The sequence below is a fragment of the Nomascus leucogenys genome, chromosome 3 (assembly GCF_006542625.1).
Source record: "Nomascus leucogenys isolate Asia chromosome 3, Asia_NLE_v1, whole genome shotgun sequence".
NCBI lineage: Eukaryota > Metazoa > Chordata > Mammalia > Primates > Hylobatidae > Nomascus > Nomascus leucogenys.
In genome coordinates, this window is record NC_044383.1 from 67,357,971 (window position 1) to 67,381,096 (window position 23,126).

A 23,126-nucleotide genomic window follows, 5' to 3' on the forward strand; every position below is an offset into this window, starting at 1 on the left:
AGCTTCACTGTGCAACAGCAGCCCTAGCTCCTCTGCTGACTCCCTGTAAGCAGACGAGGAAGGAAGAAAGATAGGGTAGAAAAAAATGTCAAACCGCAGTACAGTATGAAGAAAGTTTTGCCTGGACCAATAGGGAGGACTTCAAACTGTGTTCATCAGTTAGAAAGTACCACATCTGGCAGAATAGGTCTGTATTAGTAACTCTGCTGTGCTAATTTGTGAAGTGCCGTTGTCTAGAAATGTGGTGTTTGCATGGGATACATCCAGAAGGGAAGCGGCTGAAGCCATCAGTCTTACACTTTCTCCATCAGGAGATCCAGTGCCACATTTCCAAGGCCATGACAACGCATTTCCCAGGCCCTCTTTCCAACTGGCTTCCTGTAAAGCCCATAGAAAGCACTGGTAGGATTTGGGTAGGAGACAAAGGAGAAGCCAGGGAATTACTCTCCCTCTCTTTTTCTTTTGGCTGACTACCTAACAGCATTGCAGCTTTTCGTGGGTAAATATCCCATGACAGCCTCCGACTGTGGTCCCAGTAATTTCTGGGCAGCCCTTGCTGTGGTTCCAGGCTGCATTAGGAGGTATGGCTCCTATGCTCTCAATGCACTTTCTCCCACTGTTCCTTTTGCCCTAGAGATGATTGCAGCTTCCTGCTGTATTAATCTCTGGATTCAATCACCGCACCCTCTTTTGCTTCTCAGTTTTTCCATCATCTGAATAATAAATTTCTTTTATCTGATTTATTATGTTTTGAAGAGTTAAAGTGGTTTTTATTTGCCTGCCTGGACCCTAACTGATAGGATTACTATAAAATAAAAACCCAGGTCACTTTTATAAAATAATCTATTTTTTCTTAATATTTAGTTTTTAGAAAATATTATACAAATTGTATAATTTTCTCATAACACTTTCTAAATGAGCATCAAAATTATTGCTGACTTCAGGAACTTTCTTTTCTCTGTAGCTTATAGTTCTAATTAACATGTTTTAAAAATCATATCAAAAATGATTAAGAAGGAACAAGAAATTACATTCTATAAAAAATGTTTAATTGTTAAAGATATACAATATTTATACTTGGAGGCATATAATTCTAATTCTATACTGCTCATCCTGACATTTAAAACTTTTATTAATTGGTAGAAAAGTAAATCAATACACATGCATTCCCAAATATAAATGTATATTAATTTGGATATTTTTCTTCCCTACTTACTGAGTTTTCCAGCCAATAGGTAAGGGTAATAAAATGCTCAATGATGCATTTAAAATTGTTAATGCCTTTTTTAATGGACTGTCCAAATACAGATTTATCTACCACATAGATTCATGTTCACCATTTAGACTGAACTGGAATGAATACATTTATCTGTATCTTGATCTCCACTGATACATTTGACTAGACAAGTAACCTTTCTCAGTGTTTCTGATCAGTCTGCATGTTGAGCATTACCAAGACTTGAAAAGCCTAAAATCATCTATGATGAAGAGTTATTCTTTCAATAAAAAAAAAAAAAAGGCAGGGAGAAGAAAGTAAATTTCAGTGGAAAAAAAAGCATTTTATTTGCAGATCTATTTTGTCAACCTACTTATTTAATACACAATAAGTTTTATAAGTTGCTGATTTTTGCTGATTACCATAATTCTGAAATCTTGGCTCCTGGACGTTGACATCCACCTTAGGGACTACTCCACTAGTCATTTTTGGCCAGGCCTGAACCTATGCCACGGCCTAGTCATTTAAGTTTCCCAGTGGATTATAGAGAGTACTGTATATGCCCCACTGGCAATCTAATTGGGGTGTTTTTTTCATTTATGCCCTGAATGAATTTTCTATTATAATAATCCAGTTCAAAATTGCTTTATACAATCAATGAACTGACTGGTCGTCAACTGATACTGGAATAAGATAGTAAGCATAAGGCATCCCAAGACAAAAGAAGAGGTCTTCGGAGATTTCAGAGAAAAATTTCTTCCTATAAAGTCATATTAACAAAGTCTTCTTGATTTATGACGAGTTCCAAAACCCCTGAATTTTTCTCAAATCAGAAAAACTTAACGAGAATACCAACTTCTTTTTATTGGGGTAAATAATATGAAATGGTTTATTTCAACCATTTTTGACCAAAAAGTAGAAAATTCATAAAGTCCAACATAATAATTAGGGCCTTAAAAGCTGAAGCAAAATCACCTAAGAGCAAATATTGAGCATAGGAAACTTCACATATGTGTGAAGTTATCTAATGCCGTTTGTAAAATAAAGAATTAGCAAATGTCTATAATTTGCCTTAATTCATGGGAACTCTAAAACAATGCCGAAAACATAGATTTCCCAAGGCATCAATCTTTTCTCTCTACTGGCCTGGTGATCTTGCAAGATTTCAAGGTAAGTGTGCTATTCGAAGAATTTTTTTTAAAAAAGCAATATAAGTGCAGAATCCTTTCATTCTGACCACTCTGCTCACAGAAACATACACAGAAAGAAATCTGAGTGTATGTCTCAGGTTTTTCACAAACTATTCTTGTACATTTAAATGAATTACTATCAGAATTGTCATTTTGTTTATTTAGAAAGCAATAGTATTGGGGTAGCCATTTCTAAGGCTCTTTTGATTCTAAAAAAAAAAAAAAAATTTCATCATGCAATTTTGTTCTGTTCTGGAGTGGCTTACCTGGCAAACCACAAGCTGTTTCTGCCTCTTGAAGCATTCTACTGAACTCAATTCTCAACTTAATTAATGTAAAATAGTGCTTCATTTTTCAAATCAGATTCCCACAATTATAAGAGCTGTTAATCTGACTCTGTGTTACTGTATCATTCATGTGAGGTTTCTTTTATAATGATTTAAACACATTAAAAACCAGCAAAATATTTTTATCAAATATTTCAGGGTTACAATTTTATGTGTAAGCTGGCTGTTCTTGGTTTGTTTTTCTATCCTTTTTCTTTTCACAGTTCTATGAGGAACATGTTTCTACCTACAGCCTACATAAAAGCCATTAGTGTGCTCATACATTTATATAAAAAACCAGAGCATTTGACATTGTTCACAATTGTTACCGCCTTGGCCAGAATCAGAGCCCATGAACACTGTACTGCTGCAGTTGCTGCTCTCTCTCCTGCCACAGCTGTGAAGAGAACTCCACTGCTTGAAATTGCCCCAGACACTCAGATTTGCCCATTACTGCTGGAAGAACTACAGAAGCAAGAAAAAAATTCTTCCCTTCATATCTTTTATACTCATATTAGGGCTTTTCATTAGCAGAGACCAGCTAAAAGTCAATTGTCAAAGGACTTCTGTATATATAGTTTGCTGGCTTCCAGCCTGTGTTTCAGCAAAAAGCAAAGAAGGATGAAAATGAATCTGAGAGCCAACAAACAAGTACCTGATGGTCTACCTGACTGGCTCTTGAGAATCTACTTTTACTAGTATATTTATATAAATCTTTCACACACAATGTACAAAACTACTTCATGTTTTCACCTAATAAGACAACTATTCTTTGTATGAATTAAGTTTCTCTTAGAAAATGGGGAAAAACAAGGACCCATGAGTTTCCATATCCATATTTGTATAATGTTAATTTCTTTTTTAGTTCAATATTCAACTATCGACAGCTGTTGATAGACTTTAAACATCCAGTAGTTTGTATTCAATGAACTACAGACTAATCACAATGTTAACTATTACTAACATTTCTAGTAGAAAAGAATAGATGGAAGGAAAAATTAAAATTAGAAATAAAATGGTTAATGAATATACTCAAATGTATACATATAATATACATTAAAATTACAAATATATAAATGAGAAAATACGTGTAGCTACTACTATCCTTTTTCTACAAATGGCTACCTAGCTATATTTGAAGTTAGTAACTATACATATATATGTAGATAGGTGGGGGAACGGAGCAAAAGGTAGAGAATGTGAGAGAGTGAGAGAGAGAGAAAGAAAAAGGGAGACAGATGCAAAGATGAAGACCAGAAAGCATAAATATTTAAATAATAAGAGACATTTACTAATAAGTGGCTTAAGAGGCACTGAATATGTTTGTACTCCACAAATTAGAGAATCTGTAAGAATATGCACCAAAACCAGAAAAGTACACATAGGCAGATACCTGCAGTATTTCTCACATGGTTTCTGAAGGTTCACTTAGAATGAAGGTCCATCAACTCTACATTTCCTACAATGATCATTTATTATTTTTCTACAAGAGAAAATGAAGTAAGATTCTCTAAGAAAAAAAGGAAAAGCAGCCTATCTGGTAATTGGGAAATTTTCTATATTCCTAAGAAATGAAAAAAACAAAATCTAAAATTGAAATGGCTACCATATCAAAAACAAATGTTTTTAAAATGAGTGGATAATCAGTTGTGTTCAGCAGTTTCAAAGGACATAGGATTGTGGTTATGAATGTTATGCAATCTTTGTAATATTACAAATTTTACCTCATTGATAGTATAAAAATAAAGTTACATTGTTTATCCAAAATATTTTATAGCTATCAACTAAAATATCTTCCACAAAGATGTTATGCTTTCAGTTAATTTTCAAGCTAAATCATTTGGGAAAGACTTTTGCATTAGAAACCAGCAAATACATGGAGACTCTGGTGTAGAAAAAATAAAAAAAAATTCTTGTGTATAATAAAATTTTAGAGATTAACATCTAATATATGTATATAGTTTTGATTTTCTTTAAAAATGCAGATTGAGCATTTTTGCCAGTTTTTCTGTCCAACGGTTGTACCTTTTTCAGGTTATGTGGATAAGTTGAGAGCTATGTATCTTCCCAGTATTTCTTCAACTATGCTCCATAAATTATCAAACAGAGATTAAATGTGTTCAAACTCACAAATATTGTATATAATTCAACGATTGATGTTACTTAAGAATAATTTTATTGATGTTACTTGAGAATAATCTATGATTCCAAATTAAGAGGAAAGTAACTGCATCAAAGCAAGTACCCAGAGAAAAAATAATTTCATGTTATTTATTTAAATTAATAAGCAGTTTTTATAAGTTAATTGCACTGGTTGTTCCTCAGTATGGTTTATAAGTTATTTCAGGAATTAAGAAGGAAGATGAAGTGAAGAATAATCACATTAAAATTTAGTCTGTGCCAATTTATAATAACCTTAACTTGAGTCAAGCACCTAAAATTCAAATTAAAAATATTTAATTCAGGCCGGGTGTGGTGGCTCACGCCTGTAATCCAGCACTTTCGGAGGCCAAGGTGGGGAGACTACCTGAGGTCAGGAGTTCAAGACCAACCTGACCAAAATGGCGAAACCCCATCTCGATTAAAAATACAAAAATTAGCGGGGCGTGGTGGCAGGTGCCTGTAATCACAGCTACTCGGGAGACTGAGACATGAGAATAGCTTGAACCCGAGAGGCGGAGGTTGCAGTGAGCCGAGATCGAGCCATTGCACTCCAGCCTGGGCGACACAGCAAGACTGCATCTCAAAAAAAAAAAGAAAAAGAAAAAATATTTAATTTATATAATGAAATTAATTTCTTATGACCCAGTTTGGTAATTTTGACATTATTTATATCCAGCCCTTTTTCCACTCCATGTCCTACCTCATGTTTTGTAGCCTATTATTTGCTTTTCAGGTATCTGCTTTTAACCCGGGACTAATGCTTTTTTTTTCTTAGGGGTCAGGATAAGAGTTGTTTGTATTGGTAATAACCTTAGTATTCTTCTAGATATTACTCATGGACAATTCATAATTCATGAGGCAGGTCTTCACTGAAAACAAACAAAGCAACAGTATTTCAGGAATACCTACATTTCCATTTCCTTTCCTATTTTTATCCCTGTGAATTCTAGAAGGTTACTACGTGTAAGTTGAGAACCACTGTTTTTATCTCATATTTTGGCACTGGTTATGGAAACAAAAGCGTTATCTTCCCCAGTGGGTGCCTAACAAATATTTACCCAGTGGGTGCCTAACAAATATTCACTAATGTAAAAATTTGAGAAATATGCAGTCAGATGGTAACTTTAGCTTGAGCTCTTCATTCAGGAAAGATTTTATCACTTATCTGCAAACATATCTCATACTTCTCCTTTCTCTGGATTATTAAGTGTTATACTGAATCCCTAAATCCGTCAAGTAGATTAGATTGTACACCACTGTTAATATCTTATATAAATTTCCCATTAGTATGTCAACTTTTTGTCTCCAACACAATTATAGGCAGAAATACTGGCTGTAAAATTCAAGGCACTTCATACTGCAATAGAGGAATACATAAGATGTGGTGGAAACTAGGGGGCGACTATGTGAAGGGCAGTGTTAGTAAGAACTTGACAGAAGTTACGAAGCTAGAATCTGAACGTTAGTTTTATAGGTTTTAAATAATTACCTTTATTTTTGTAAAAACAATCCCTAGTTCACTGATAATAATTCTCATTTATGTACACTATTTTACCAATGTTAATAATTTATTCATTTAAAGCTGTATTCATACTAAATAGAATGACACAGTTGAAGTTAATTAGAGTCCTTTTAAGCAAGAGTTTTCTCCTGGAGAGAATGACATAGCTAGAGTAAGAGTACACGCTTATTTCAATAACATATTTATTTACCAATTTGCTTTTAATCCTAACACAAAGCAGTGCAATTTGTAGGCTCATACATTTGGTTGTAGATGTGATTAATTCAGCCAGTACCAATGAGATCAATCCCAGTGCAGCTTCATCATGTGTTTTAATTTACTCCAAACGCTACCCTTAAAAGGTAATCCGGTGTTGCCCAGTTTAAAAACTAGGTGTTGCGTGTTCTCATAAGTCAGAAAAATTGTGCCATTTTATTTCAATATTGACTTGACATATAATTTGCTTTTATAAAACAACAAAAATAAAGTTTATTATCCTTTCAGTAAAGATTTATAATGTCCTTAACATTTGGAAATAAGTCTTAAAATGCTTCTGAGCATACATTTTATGGCCTTGTTTTGGCCGTGGCTTTAGATAGAGTAGAATAGGTTCTATTACCATTTTGCTTGGGAGTTGTGGAAGTTTGAGTTCAAAGTTTGCTCTTGAATGTTTTCGTAAATGTAGGAACTGTACTCAGTCCCACATCCCTGGCCTCACCAATGTATGACAGCAAAACCAAATTGTATTTCCCTTACATAAACAAGCTATCAGAGAAAAAGACTTACAGTAGCCTAATTAAAGAAAACTAACCCAGGTGTGTTTTCCAGCTATCCCTGGAAAGAATTTCCTCAGTCCTTCTAGTCTCCAGCATTTGCATCTTTACTATGGGGCTTCTCTTTCTACAGCTGCCTGGCCCAGAGTTGGCTTCTTGTGTGATAATTGCTGGTGACCACAATACAGTCTTGGGCAGGGGACAGTGCCTTTCTTCCACACAAAGTGTGACTCCAGGATGCTCACTCATAGGAGCTCAGGAACACCTTGTAGTGGTTGAATTGAAGTGGCAACCATCAGCCATTGCAGCCTCCTCTAATTGCCTATCTGAACTGCAAAAGCCTGGAAAACTGAATACTTTTCACAGTCTATCTGATAGCCAGAGTCATGGACGCAAATTAGTGTGCCAATTAAATACATTCCCAAGAGAGGGAAGAAGTGGTTGCTTCTTCTGCTGCCGCTGGCAAACTGGCAATGGATGTGTGGAATGTTCCCAGGGCCATGCTCCATTCACTAGCTTTGGGGTTGTTAAGAGGTAAGTACACTGGTGGCAGTTCCTTGGTCCCTGGGTCACTGCTGCAGTGATATGTACCTGAGTCTGACTGTCTAATGAGCAGTCTCCCAACGCACCCTCCATTCCCATTGTGACCGACATAGATGTTCTTTTGGCAGGCCAGTTAAATAATGTATTTTGAGGGCTTCATTCCTGAGTGTTCAGTCTACAGTCCTCACAACAACTTCCTCTTTTAAATCTTTTTCTCCTAAAATAGCTAGAGTGACCTAGAGCGACTGCTGTTTCCTGCAACTGAACTAAGACAGATATTCATTTTGACTATTACTCATGGCTGCTCAAATCTAGCTTGCTTCAGAGACTTTTTCTATATCATTTCACTGCATTTGCAGCTGTTGCTATCACTGATGAACACTACACCTATTTTAGTAATCTTAGCCTCAAACTGCTTTCACATGGTAAAAAAAAAAAAATACTTAAATATCATTCCTGAAATAGTTCTGGAACACATACTGTCTTATAATCAGAGACCTGCTAATATCAAATTATAGAAAAAGAAGGAAGTCCTCTACTTTGCTATTCCAGAAACCTAGTTCATTTATTATTCTAGAAGTGACCCCATGCCGATAGTTGACAATGACAATATCAGTTCTTTTCAGTTGATACCTCACTACACAGTCAAGTTTTTTGTGTCTCCCAAATAGTCCTAATATAAACTGACATGTACATAATTCCTAAATAAAAATTATCCCTTTATGTTGTCTTTGTTTTCAATACTAGTAATTATTACATCAGAGCAAGCTGTAATTATATCATTATACCTGTCTGCAGAATACTAAGTCAGAAAAATTTTACTTTTTACCAATACGAGAAAAGTGGACATTTCTTTTTTTTTGAGAGGGAGTCTCGCTCTGTCGCCCAGGCTGGAGTGCAGTGACGTGATCTCTGCTCACTGCAAGCTCCACCTCCCGGGTTCATGCCATTCTCCTGCCTCAGCCTCTCTGAGTAGCTGGGACTACAGGCGACTGCCACCACGCCCGGCTAATTTTTTTTTTTTTGTACTTTTAGTAGAGACGGGGTTTCACCGTGGTCTTGATCTCCTGACCTTGTGATCCGCCCGCCTCGGCCTCCCAAAGTGCTGGGATTACAAGTGTCAGCCACCGCACCCGGCCGGACATTTCTTATACATACATTTATTCTTCTGTGGTTTCCATGTTTTTATTTTATTTATTTTACTATTTTTATTCATATTGTGGCCAACTTCTTTCTTTTTTAAGTTTTATCTTAAGTTTAGGGGTGTAAGCCAAGCTTTGTTACTTAGGTAATATTGTGTCATGAGGGTTTGTTGTACAGATTGTCTTATTACCCAGGTATTAAGCCTAGTACCCATTAGTTATTTTTCCTGATCTTCTCCCTCCTCCCACCCTGCTCCCTCCAAAAAGCCCCACTGTGTTTTTCCCTCTGTTTGTCCATATGTTCTCATCACGTAGCTCCCACTTATTAGTGAGAACATGCTGTGCTGGTTTTCTGTTCCAGTGTTAGTTTGCTAAGGATAATGGCCTCCAGCTGCATCCATGTCCCTGCAAAGGACATGATCTCATTTTTTATGGCTGCATAGTGTTCCGTGGTGTATATGTACCACATTTTCTTTATCCAGTCTATTATTGATGGGCATTTAGGTTGATTCCATGTCTTTGCTATTGTGAATGGTGCTGCAATGAACAACATGTATGCATGTGTCTTTATAGTAGAATTATTTATATTCCTTTGGGTATATACCCAGTAATGGGATTGCTGGGTTGAATGGTATTTCTGTCTTTTCCATGTTTTAAAAAGCTATCTATTTTCTTAAGGACCTAGATTCACTAGCTAATGTTAAAATCAATTTTTTGTTCTGTGAATATTTTCACTTTAGTCTTTTACTGAATTCGTTTCAGATAAAATTATGTACTGTCTTTGTACATTGAATGTAACTATGATTCACTTACATATTGATATGGCTTGGCTGTGTCCCCACCCAAATCTCATCTTGACCTGTAGCTCCTGCAATTTCCATGTGTCTTGGGAGGAACCCAGTGGGAAGTAATTGAATCGGGGCAGGTCTTTCTGGTGCTGTTCTCGTTATAGTAAATAAGTCCCATGAGATCTGATGGTTTTATAAAGAGAAGTACCCCTGCACAACCTCTCTCTTTTTGCCTGCTGCCATCCATGTAAGATGTAATCTGCTCCTCCTTGACTTCCACCATGATTGTGATGCCTCCTCAGCCGTGTAGAAATGTAAGTCCATTAAACCTCTTTTTCTTCCCAGTCTCAAGTATGTCTTTATCAGCAGCATGAAAGTGGACTAATACACATATATATCCACTTTCAGATTTTGACTCCCAAAACCCACAGATTATTTAGTTTGCCTGACTAGTGTTATACCTTGGACACTTGAGTGTTTAATTTTTTAACTTTATAATGAAATTTTTTTGAGATTTTATTTTTAGTTATGGATATATTCATTTCTCAGATCATGATAACTTAGTTAGAATATACCTTATTTTAGTCTGTTCAGGCTTCTGTAACAAAATACTTTAGGTTGGGTGGCTTAGAAACAACAGATATTTATTTTTCACAGTTCTCGAGGCTGAGAAGTCCAAGATGAAGAACCAGCAGATTCAGGATCTGAAGAAAGCCCCATTTCCTGGTTTATAGATGGCTGTCTTTTTACTGTTTCCTCATATGGTGGAAGGGGCAAGCTAGCTCTCTGAGGCCTCTTTCACAGTGGCAGTAATCTCATCATGAGGGCTCTGCCTTCATGACCTAATCACCTCCCAAAGGCCTCACTTTCTAATACTGTCAGCTTGGGGATGAGAATTTCAACATATAAATTTTTGAGGGACACAAACATTCAGACCCATAGCATACCTAGTATATCCAGCTTTTGTTGTGGCTATAAATTCTTTGCTACTCCTTTACTGAGAGATAGAGTCTAATTTCCTTTCCTTTGAAGCTATGCTTGTCTTATAACTTGCTTGTCTAATAAGATTTATAAAAAGTGACATCTTGGGAATTTGAGGCTCTACCATATCAAGCTTTGTAAATTTTACTCAGACTTTTTGGAACACCTGCTTTTGGGTACTTCACAAATCCAGCTGCCATGAGGAAGTGCCATGATCCTGAGACTACCATGATGTGAGAAGCATCTCTGTGGACCTTCGCTAGAGGATCAGACACCACATAAAGAGAGAAAAAGAAAAGGAGACAGGCAGACAGACATGGACCAAGGAGTTCTGAGGCTCAGAAATGCAAATGAAGCAGCCATCCTGGAAGAGGATCCAGCAGCAACCTGCTGCCCCAGAAGATTTCTTCAAGGATCAAAGATACACTGTCAATCTCTTCACAAACCTCAGACCCTTGAAATTGTAACAAAATAAAATTGTTGTTTTAAATAATCAAAAGTTCAGGGACATTGTAGACACAGGGAAAACCTATAAAGGGAAATGACATGTGCTCCATCATGTCAGTGAAATGATTTGGTATAGATATATAATACACCGTGCACAGAGGGGTGGTGGGAGTTGAGTTTGAAGGAACAGCAAAATTAGCGATAATGAAGGTCCTTGTTGGCCATATATAGTATCCTGTATTGTAGTAGAGAACTTTTAAAAAACTTTAAAAATAGTCACACCAAGGTAACTAATAGTCCCCTAAGTATTTTACAGTTCCAAACACGATGCAAGTATATTTCTTTCTCAGTTAAAAAATCCAAAAGGTCTGAGACAGGTCTAAATTAACTTGAGTTGGAAAGATGGAAGTGTGACAGTGCTCTACTCTATACCATCAGTCACAGCCCCGGAGTGAGGCACACTCTGCTGTCTTCACCAGTTATGTCCAAGGTCACCTTGGGAGTCCAAACCCTGCAGACAGAAGGAAAAGAGCATAGTGAATCGAATCTTCAATTCTTTACAGGCTAAGTTTGCAAGTGTCCATATATCACTTTAACCCACATTTCCCTGGTTAGAAATCAGACTTAGGACCACACCTCACTGTAGCAGAGTCTGAAAAATGCAATCTAGCCATGTGTCCAGAAACAAAAGCAAACATGTCTCCTGAACAACCTGCAGTATCTGTCACAAGGGTAAAATTAATAGATTTTGAAAACGAATTAGATGTAGAGAAGCATGACAGGGAAGGTGTTCAGGATGACAAGCAGATTTCTCATGTGGGCAATTTAGTGGGTACTCATCATTTAACTAGAATAAGAAATACAGAAAGGAAATATCATCTACAGGTTTTATTATGATTGGATAATGTTAACAGCAACAAGTTCCCATCACTTCTCCATTTTTATTTCAGATGAGGAACCTAAGGCTGTGAGAGGTTATGTAAATTCCTTAAGGTCACACACCTATTAAGTGACAGGTGAGGGATCCAAGATACGTCTATTTAATTTCAGCATTCACAGCTTTAACTACAGGTACAGCATCCTACTTAGATCAAGAAACAGATGTAGTCATATAAGGGAAACTCTAAAAATGAATTTTCATGCCATGAGAGCATAGAGAATGTTTGACAGTAGGCCTGTTTCTGAGCTTGCTAAGGGAGGGCAATACAAAGACCACAGACACTAAGATGAGTGAATTGGTCCTGGGCCATAGACCACAGCTCCCCTGTGTGCACAAGTGAAGAAAAGCTGATGGAAGAGGTAGGAACCTCTTGTCTTTCAAAGCTGGGAAAGGAATCAGAGGAACACTCTAGATTTGGGAAATCTCACACTATAATTTCTAAACCAAGGAAACCACGTGAGGTGGTAGGCTAACATTCTCCATGAATGTAGCTCTCAAATCCCAAATTCAGAGGGAGGTTTTATGTACTGCTTGATGATCTGTTGGGTAACACTAAAAATAAAATTAAAAAACCCAACAACTTCTATCCAGGTCATTCATATCCTATCAAACAGTTTCACTGAGCACTGAAGCGTGCTCATAAAATTTATATTTTATTGCTTCCTCATATATCAGGTTAACTACCAACTAGTATCATGTTTGCCCTGGAGGCTTCCACCATCTTTCCAAACAGAGTACGACAGAGACTACTATCTGTTCATGAAGCCTGTGTCTTCTTCCTCCTGAGGCCCCCTGAGCCCACAGCTACACTAAATTTCCCAGAGTCTTTGCTGTTGAGTTTGACGACGTGACCAAGTGCTAATCAATATCATATGAGAAGACATGATGTAACATTTACAGGCCTAGCCTATAAATGTCTCCCTAGTGTGTAATCTCCCTTCATGCTCTTTCTCCATCTACTCTGTACATAAATGATTTCAAAATCCTAAAGGATGTTAAAACAGCATACACATGTCGACAGCAACATGAACAAGAAAAACACACTCTTACACAGTTAAGCTAATGAAATATTGGGGATTGCTTGTTACAACAGCTACTGTTACTGTAATGCAAGAAGGCAGATGATATTTTTAATAAGGTTGAACATGTCATATTACAAGAGGTGTGAATTTTTGTCATGTATTGTATTTCCACTTTGAGGCATTGTTCCTTTCCTTATGATCTGTGTCCTAGCCCAGCAGAATTCTGCAGAAGTTATTTAAGTGGAAGGCAGGAGAAGGCAAGGCTATGAAGAAGATAAAGGGTATGAGAGGTAAGAAGGGAAGTAGAAACAGTGGCACCAAAGCTAAGGAGTGGAATTTAAAGAAGCTCAGCTTGACCACAGAGTCAAATGCCACAGTATAATCAACTAGTAAGAAGAAAAACAAACTTGAATTTACCAGTTGAGGTCACAAATGCCAATAAATGACAGAAAATATTTATTTAGTACTTAGAATATGCCAGGCAGTGTACTAGCCAGAGAGAGAGAACAAGGAACAAGGGAGACAAGATTCTGCTTTCATAGCGTTTGCATTATAGAAGAGTGGCTCCTAATGAGAGCCTCTTTGAGACAGATTCAGTTTGATTGTGGAGTTATCGAGTATGAAAGAAGTAAACACAGCAGGGTAAAGGAATAGATAAACTGCCTTAACCAGTATCAAACCAGATAGCTTCAGCATACTGAAGAAAGGGAAGGGTGCTATGAAATGAGTTCAGAGATAAGAAACAGAGGCAAGATAATATAGGGCTCTATAAGAATTGGGGGTATTCATAAGTGCGATAATAGATCATTAGCAGGCTTAAAATACTATTTTTCATTTAAATATTTGTCTTTCCCTTTTGAGAAATATTGGCTAATTATTTTTAATAGTGTCCTGATTTGGGCCTATTTGATGTTTCCTCCTGCTTGAATTCAGGTTATTCATTTTTTCAAGAATACTAAAATGTGGTATGACTCTCTGAAGAGGGAGAGGCCACATATCAGCAGGCACATGAGGTCAATATGTCTTATTGCTGACGATATGAACTTTGATTACTTGTTTAGTGTAGTGTATCAGTCAGGGTCCAACCAGGAAACAGAAAATACATTGATAATCTGATCAGGGAAAGTTTATTATAGAGAATATTAAGTATAACTGTGGTTTGAAGTAACTGGAGATTGCTAGTAAGAGATAAAGAGAATGCTGAAGAATACAGGAATAGTAGATGTAAAAAAAACCGGCCACTACACTTAGGGTTGATACAGAGCCCTCAGAGGAGGAAGAAGTCTGGAAGAAACATTAGGAATTTTTTCTACTGGGCTGAGATCCAGTTCTCTTTGGAGGGGGTGGAGTCATAGCTTCCTGCATGGTGGGGAGGTTCACTGAGGTCTGCACTGGTGGGACTAGAAATATACCTTTTGGGGTTTCAAGGGAAGCTGTCCATTAGGAGATGATACATGGTGGAAACTGCTGCAAAGCCACATGAGAGTATTTTGAGGAACTCTGTACATGGGGGTATGCCAGGCAATGACACTTATTGAGCAACCACTTGAGGGGGTACAGATGCTGCTGACATCTTCGTGCTGCAGGAGTATGCACTTCAGCAGATGCTATGCACCTTGCAAGAACTCACCAAAGGAAGCACACCAGAACCAGAACTAAGAATAAAACTTAACGTCGTGCCAACTGGCCGAGGAGAGATATTTACAGAGAAATCAATAAAGGGTAGATTGGATCTGATAATGATTTCTTCATTATAGTCACTATTTTTCTCCTTGTTATTAATAAATATCTTGAGGAAAGATATGATGAGGTTACACAAATACGCACCTACAAATTTTAGCTTCTATTAATCATTTTTGTCTGAATAATTTATTACTGTGCTATTTTCCAAATGTTAATTTAATATTTCCATAATCTTCTCTACATTTATTAATTGAAATTTTCTGTAAGAGTTGTCAGTCTTCCTGTTTAACTATTTACTCATTTATTTACCTGAGTAGGTACTCATGGGTAATTATTTAATTTTATGGGTTATAAAATATTACTATTATTATTGATTTTGATGTTTAATTTTTCCCAGATTTAGCTACTGGGAGCTCTTTCAAGGAGGCTCCTTTTTCCTTTTGGCATGTTTCCATGATCTTTTCCCATTCTCCAGCACTACAAAATATCCTGAGGTTTTCCTGTATTTTCCCCACCTCAACGCTGGAATAAACCCTATCTCCAAGAAACTTTAGTTTACTTTTAGTGATAAATCTTATTTAAAATTCAAGATCTAGATGCTAAGTATGTTCATTACTACTGGAGTGACATTGCCCTCTGGGTACTCACAACTAGAAAATACTGGTGTACAAACGTATCTGTATCTATTTCTAAATATACCTGTGTGTACGTATATATGTGTTTATATACATATAAATCACACACTTTTCTGTATATATGCATATGTACATATGTTATTATGTATGTCATGCTCACGGAAGTGCCATTTTCTTCTTATTATTTCTCTCCTGTTCACTTTTCCCGCATTTTTTTTTACCTTACTCCCAGCCACCCAATCTCTAATGAGTAACCAATCTCATTAGTTTATAGTTGATTCTTCTAGTATTCTTTTGCACAGATACCTTTTTTCTTCTATCTCCTTCTTTCTTGCATGAAAGAGAACAGTACAGATAGTCTTTACAATCTGCTATATTCACTTATAGAAATACGGCTGTATCAGCATATACATTTCTGACACAGGGGTTAGGGTGTTTCCTTCTAATATTTGTATTGTTTCCTTTTTAACATTTAGATCCTGATTCATTTGAAGTTTATTCTTGTGTACGGTATGAAGTACAAATGTAATTTTATAGTTTTCCTAATTGCTACCAAGTTGTCACAGCACCATTTGTTCAAATCTATTTTTAAGTTATTTTTTAAGTTATTCTTCCTGTTTAGCCTTACCATATGATTAGTGAGTTGAGATGCTACCTTTATTGCGTACTCATTTTCCATGTGCATTTGTTTCTAATTCAGGGCCTTCTATTCTATTCCGCTGTTCTATTTGTCATACGCCAGTGCAACGCTGTTATAATTAAGAGCTTAAAAATATATCTGAAGTTTTAGTAGGGCTATTACCCCATCTAGTTTTTCTTTTGATTAGTGTTTTCCTGCCTATTCTTGCATATTTAGTTGTACCACATGAAAATTAGTATTAAATTGTCTAACTTTATGTAAAAGCTTGCTGGTATTTTTATTAGAATTACATTGACTTTATAAATTACCTTTGGGAGAATTGGCATGATTATGATGTTGAGTCACCCTATTCAAGAGCGGATGACATCAAAGTTTTAGTCTACTTCTGTGTCTTTCAGAAGTGTTTCAAAGTATTCTCATATGAATTTTGCATATTTCTTTTAATTTTTTTCTTTCTTTTTTTTTTTTTTTTTTTTTTTTTTAGAAGGAGTTTTGCTCTTGTTGCCCAGGCTAGAGTACAATGGCGTGATCTCAGCTCACTGCAACCTCTGCCTCCTGGGTTCAAGCAATTCTCCTGCCTCAATCCTCCAAGTAGCTGGGATTACAGGTGCCCGCCACCATTCCTGGCTACTTTTTATATTTTTACTAGAGATGGGGCTTCTCTGTGTTGGCCAGGCTCGTCTTGAACTCCTGACCTCAGGTGATGTACCTGCCTTGGCATCTCAAAGTGCAGAGATTACAGGCGTGAGCCACCGCGGCTGGCCTAAATGTTTTAAGCATTTAATTTTTGTTGCTATTGCAATGGAGTTTTCTCTAATAGGATGTCCTCTAGCTGGTTTTTGTCTATGTAGATGAAAGCTATTGATTTTTGTTGTTAATTTTATTCCTTCCTGAATTGTTTTATTGTTTTATATTATTATGTTTTTAGTGTTGAATGATCAGTTTTATCATTTCTTTTGGGTTTCCAAAGTTCACTATCATATCATCTGCAAGTAGAGATTTTTTTTTTCTTCTTTACTGAATGTTTTGCCTCTAGCTGATTTATCTTTTCTGGCTTACTTTCTTGGGGGGGCTAATACATATGGTAGAATGTTGAAGAGTGGAGATAGTGGGCATCCTTGCTTTGCTCTTCATCTTAGCAAAACACTCCTAATGTTTTTATTCCATAACATACTTGCCTTAGAGCTAAAATATTATTTGTTTTCTTGAGGTTTCATGAAGAAGACTTAAATTTGTCAACGTCTTTTTAGCATCTACAGAGATATTTAAATGATTTTATACTTTAATATATTATCATATTTCATTATTTCCTAATAGTTAACAAAATTTACATCACTGGAATAAATTCTATCTGATCACGTGTATTATTTTATTTTCTTAATGTTCTATTGGATTCAGCCTTTTAATATTTTAGCTAGTATTTTGTATTCATATTCACAAATACGTTTCTATATCAAATTTTATTATCAATGTTAACTCACTTGATAAAAATAGTCTGATTTATTAACAATTATCTTGAACCATTTATAAAGTATTAGCTCTATCTGGTTTTTGTAGGTTTGGTAGAATTTTACTTTGGAAATATCTGGGTCAGCATCTTCCTGGTGAAAGAGGGTGAAGTTAATTACTTTCTCTGTCTCATCTAAGAAAATCAGTCTGCTTATGCTTTCCAATGGGATTAATTTTGAAAATCTGTATTTCCACAGGAAATTATCTGCTTCAACTATATTTTCAAATGTATTTGCATGGAGTGAATGTGAGTAGTCTCTTATGATTTTTAAAATTTCTTCTGTCTCTGGTTCTTTCTTTTTCATTCTTAGTACATGCTTTACTTTTCTCAGTGGCCCTTACTTAATTATCATGTGAGTTTAGTATTTCATATGCATTTTGAAATTTCATTTTTTCTGATATATAAACTATTTCTAACAATTTTTTTCTTTTAAGTTATTATTATTATTATTATTATTTTTAAAGACTAGGTCTCACTATGTTGCCTAGGCTGATATCAAATTCACGGGTTCAAGTGATTCTCTAGCTTCAGCCTCCCAAAGTACTGGGATTACAGGCATGAGCCACCATGCCTGGCCAATTTTTTTTATTTTTCATTGTTATTTGCCATTTCTCTTTCTAGTTTTAAAATTTTGTATTCAGTATAGTTTTTCCCATTGATCAATACTTTTATAAATACATCTATTCAATTTGGAGTATTGCCTTATATTTTCTTCTGCTTTTCAGTTGTTACATCAGTAAAACTTTGAAGAGTTGAGGTTTTTGGGGTTTTCTTGCTTGATTTTGGAGGAGTAACTCTCAGTAAGATTTGATGATCAACTGGCCAGCAGAACGAAGGGAAGGAGGAAGAAAAGAGTATACTTCTGGCTTTAGCAAATTGATGGTTGGGCTGGTTTTTATTGTAATGAGGAAGACTGAAGGAGAAGTACATTTTAGGGTTGAAGAATTCAGTTATGGTTACGTTAACTTTGAGTTGTTTAGTATGTATCCACTTGGAGATGTAAGTTTGACTATTGGTTTTCTTATTCTGAAATTCTGGGACAGGATTAAACATGGAGTTTTCTATTTATTTCTTCTTGTTTTTTGGGGGACGAAGTTTCTTTCTTGTTGCCCAGGCTGGAGTGCAATGGCATGATCTCAGCTCACTGCAACCTCCGCCTCCCGGGTTCAAGTGATTCTCCTGCCTCAGCCTCCTGAGTAGCTGGGATTATAGGCGCCCGCCACAATGTCTGGCAAATTTTTGTATTTTTAGTAGAGACGGGGTTCCACCTTGTTGGTTAGGCTGCTCTCGAACTCCTGACCTCTGGTGATCCACTCACCTTGGCCTCCCAAATTGTTGTGATTACAAGCGTGAGCCACCATGCCTGGCCGAAACATGGAGTTACCTTGTTATATGGTTTTATCATTGGTCTTTGGGCTCTTGTAAAGTTTACTAGAACTTAAAATATTCAGGAGAAATGTTCACATTTGAGTGTCTTTCGCTAGGTGAGTACTTCATCTTTCTCTTATGAGTCATGTTCCTTTATTTTATCACCTTCTTACAGCAGTAGGTTTTTCAGGAGCCATCGTGCCTCTTCTTTACATCTTATCCATATTTAACTTAAGCAGTTTTGTCCCGACTAAGATGAGTTCAGCTGGAATTACATATACCTCTGTACTGTTTTGTGAGACTGTTTTAACTATCCTGTGCCACCTATACTTCAGTCTAGCAGGGAATGCAGCCAGTCATTATGAGGAGGTACATGAATTCCGATGGCTCCCTAATTTTCCAAAAGACCCTAGAGGCTCTATTTCTGTCAAAGTCAGGTACCATTTTTCATTTCCATCACTTAACAAGACTCTCTCTGACAGCTATTTGCACTTTCACCACCATCTTGTGTGGTGGTACAAAAATGTACAAAGGTTCCACCATCTTGTAACCTTTCATTTTTAAGAATTCTCATCCCGGAGTCAAGAAGGGGAAAAATGATGCCCTTAAGCATAATTATGTACACATTTGGTAAACTAAGTCAGAACTGTGACAATTTTGTTTACTCAGACTACTGCTTCTGAGGTTGGGTTACAGGTATGTTAGAAATAATGTTACTCCAGAATTTTCTAGTTCTTTCCTTCACTGTCACATTTTGAGGTTTATGGTATTAAGTTAAACTTCCTGTGTTTTAATACTAGTGAATTTTTGTCTTAGAATATTAAATTTACTTGTTGTTATGCATTGGGGTAGGAAGATGATTTGATCTGGCATCACTCTACTCTCTGGATATCGAAGTCCTAAATTAATAGTTTACACGATGCAGTAACTAGAAGTCAGCTGCAAGGGCCTAAAGGACTCAATAATTAAAATATAGAGGCAATAGGTTAGGCTGCTTTTCTCTTTCTGAAAAATAATTATGAAAGTATAAAGAAGACATAAACATTGAAGAAAGAAACATAGCAAGTTCAAATTACTTTTTGTTTTAATATTGGAAATATATGTTCATGCTGTAGGTTTGAAGACAAAAGAGAAGGTGATTTTTAATGTAACTGTAAAAGTCACTTATATCGTGGTCATTGATTTTTTTAGCCTTTCACAATGAGCGTAACTCTTATTTTCAAAGTCTTTCGTGAGAATCAAAAACACCAATATCTATAAAGCCACTATAAAACTAAAAAGTTGTGTGTGTGTGTGTGTGTTTTTTTCCCTGTGAATTTGTCTTATTTCCATGCATTCTTAACTATTTGGCTGTTCCCGGGAGGTCTGCAGTCTACTTCAGAAGTAAAGACTGATTATAATAAATAAAGCAGGTTCTGAAGAACTTATGGCTATTCCAAAAAACCCTCAGTGAGCAGACGCTATTTGTTGCTTGAAGAATTTTAGTGTAGAAAAAAAAAAAAAAAAACCATGAGCCAAACAACGAAAACAAAAAACACCTTCTAATGCAGAGATGGCAAATGTGTAGCAGGATGTTTTCCCACTAACAATTGAGTTGAATAAATAATTAAAATGGAAGTGAATTTTCCAATCTTGCTTGAGATGAGTGGTTCTCAGTCTAGTCTGTGTGCTGGAGGCACCTGACAATCCCCTAAAAATCATCTCTGCCTGTGCCCCATCACAGAGATTCTGATTTCCTTGTTTTTAGGTGTGGCCTGAGTATCACTATATTTCAGAGCTCCCTGTGTGATTTTAAAATGCAGCCTGAAAAATCCTGATAGGTACTTCTTTGGAAAACACAGGCTGATGGTTCAGTCTCTGCTGACCTTCATTAGGGAACTGTTCTTCCTTCTGCTGCTGCCACGGTAGCTGTTTCTGTAATGCAAATACTTTTCGCAGGAGCCCTGTTTCCTGCCAGCAACTGTGACGCTGCTGGAACTGACAGGAGGAAGCCCACTGGGTTTGAGGGCTATCTTGGTTGTGGGCAATTTAAAGAAAACCTTCTTCCTGCCTGGTCTTTGTTTCTAAAATTAGATTTTTATATTAATTGGTCTTTCTTAGTGTCTTTTTACATGCAGTAAATTCAGGAACCTTGTTAAAAAAAAAAAAGTTGAAGTAGGGATACCACTTAGTCTGTTCCCTTCATTTTCAAAAAAATACATTGAAGGTCAGAGTAATCAATAATTTGTCAAAGGTAACAAACTTGATAGTGGTAGAACTCAGTTGAGAATTCAGGTCTCCTTTTTCTAACTCCCATGATGGTGGTTGGTTTCCTGGGTTAAATATTTCTCAGAGCCTTGGCCTTCATCGTTTACCTGCAATTGTTAAAAACAAAAACGTAGGCCACTTTTATTATAGTCTGATGCAACTCTCAGAAAAATAGTAACAAACACCACTTACTAACTAATCAGGAATATCCCAAAAAGCACATTCATCCATCAGCAGGGCCTCTCCTCCAACCCCAAATACTTACTGACTTGCCATACTAATGAGAAGCAATGTTTTACCAAACGCTTCCTTTCTCATTTTCAATGACTCACTGAGATGTTTTCTTTAGAACCTTGACAAATTACACTGAACTTGTGAGCTCACTGATACACAGTCCTCATTTTCAGAATACATTGTTTCATGCTACTAAATAATTTACCGTGGAATGTAATGATACTCTAGCTAATAATTGGCTAGATAAATTTAGCAAAAACTAGGGATGCAATAGATCTGAAATAAAAGAAAAGACAACATAAAATAAAAATAAACCCAAACCTAGGGAACCAATGGGGATAGCACAATTTAAATTTGGATTTTACTAGTATTCAAATTAGAACTCTCTTTTTATGAAAACCCCCCAAAATTGAAAGAAATACCATAAAATAATGAATTAATTTTTGAAAACTATGTCAGGAAAAATACTACTATAGTGAGACTTCTCATGACATAACTTACTACTATACAGAATCATATCACCAAGGTCAAATTATATTCAGACATTAATATTGACATTAAAAACATTTGGCAGAAAAATAATCAACACACGAAGCATTAACAAATGTTAATCTACTCTAAGGTTATCATATTAAAATTGTTGTAAGTAAGTATGCTGCAAATAAGTGTCTTTTCTGCACAAGGCTAAAATTCCTGTTTAAATCAGTTAACAATTTTATAGCAGAAATATTAACACTGAAATGAAAATCTTTATTCTTCTTCAAGTGCTTTGAACCTAAATTTAGGCCTATCCATTCAGTATTGCTAATAGGCAGACTAAATACAAAAATATGCATAGAGTGCTTAATTCAGAGACTAGCAAATAACATATAATTTCGACAATAGTATACATGATGTCAAAGCACCTTCCTTGGATGTTTATTTTAATGAAAATCTGTAGAAAAACTGGTACAGAAGTAAAACATGTGATTAAAATTAGAAATAAAATAATTATTTTAATAAAATTTTATGTACAGGAGGTAGTATGGTCTAATCAAAGGAAAAGCTCAGTTCTCTCACTAGCTAGCTATGTAACCTTAAGCAAATCTTATCATCTGGGAAGTATGTGTGCTTTAACAAAGAAGTAACCTTCAAATAAACCAGTGTAATGTGGTATAGATTGTCAAGACAAATAGTCTTCCTGCCTCCAAATATCATACATTCAGTCATCTAAGCATCTGGTATTTCAAAATGATGTGCCCTGTTCTTCAAGTTAAACTTGGCTTTGGCCTTGGTAGCCTTTCTTGGAAATGAAAAGTTCTCTACATAAACAGTGAATTCAGTGGGTAGATAGGAAGCTAGTACTGACTTCTGGGTGGAAGAGTTCTTGACAGAGACAGAATGAAAATATTATGCCTGCAAAGAAGTAAACAATGTCTAAAAAGAGAAGGAAGATATGTTTAAAATAAGATGAACAAGAAGAAGACATCTAAAAGGTATTAATCCCATTTTCTGAGGAAACATTTATTTACCAGAGATCAGTTTTGCTTGGGGTGAAGAAAGTTTTCTTCATTTTTAAAAAAATTTTGGTTTGTTCTAGAATTAAGCAGAAGTCAGATTACATTCTGAATATGATATTTGAATATAAGATATGCAAATATATTAATTTAATTAAAATGTATTGACTTTAAAATTAAAACAGCAATATTTCATCCAAAGGAAAGGCATTGTAAAAAGGAAATAAAGCATATAAATATATGTGGGCAGATTAAAAATAGTAAAAATAGAAACATAAAAA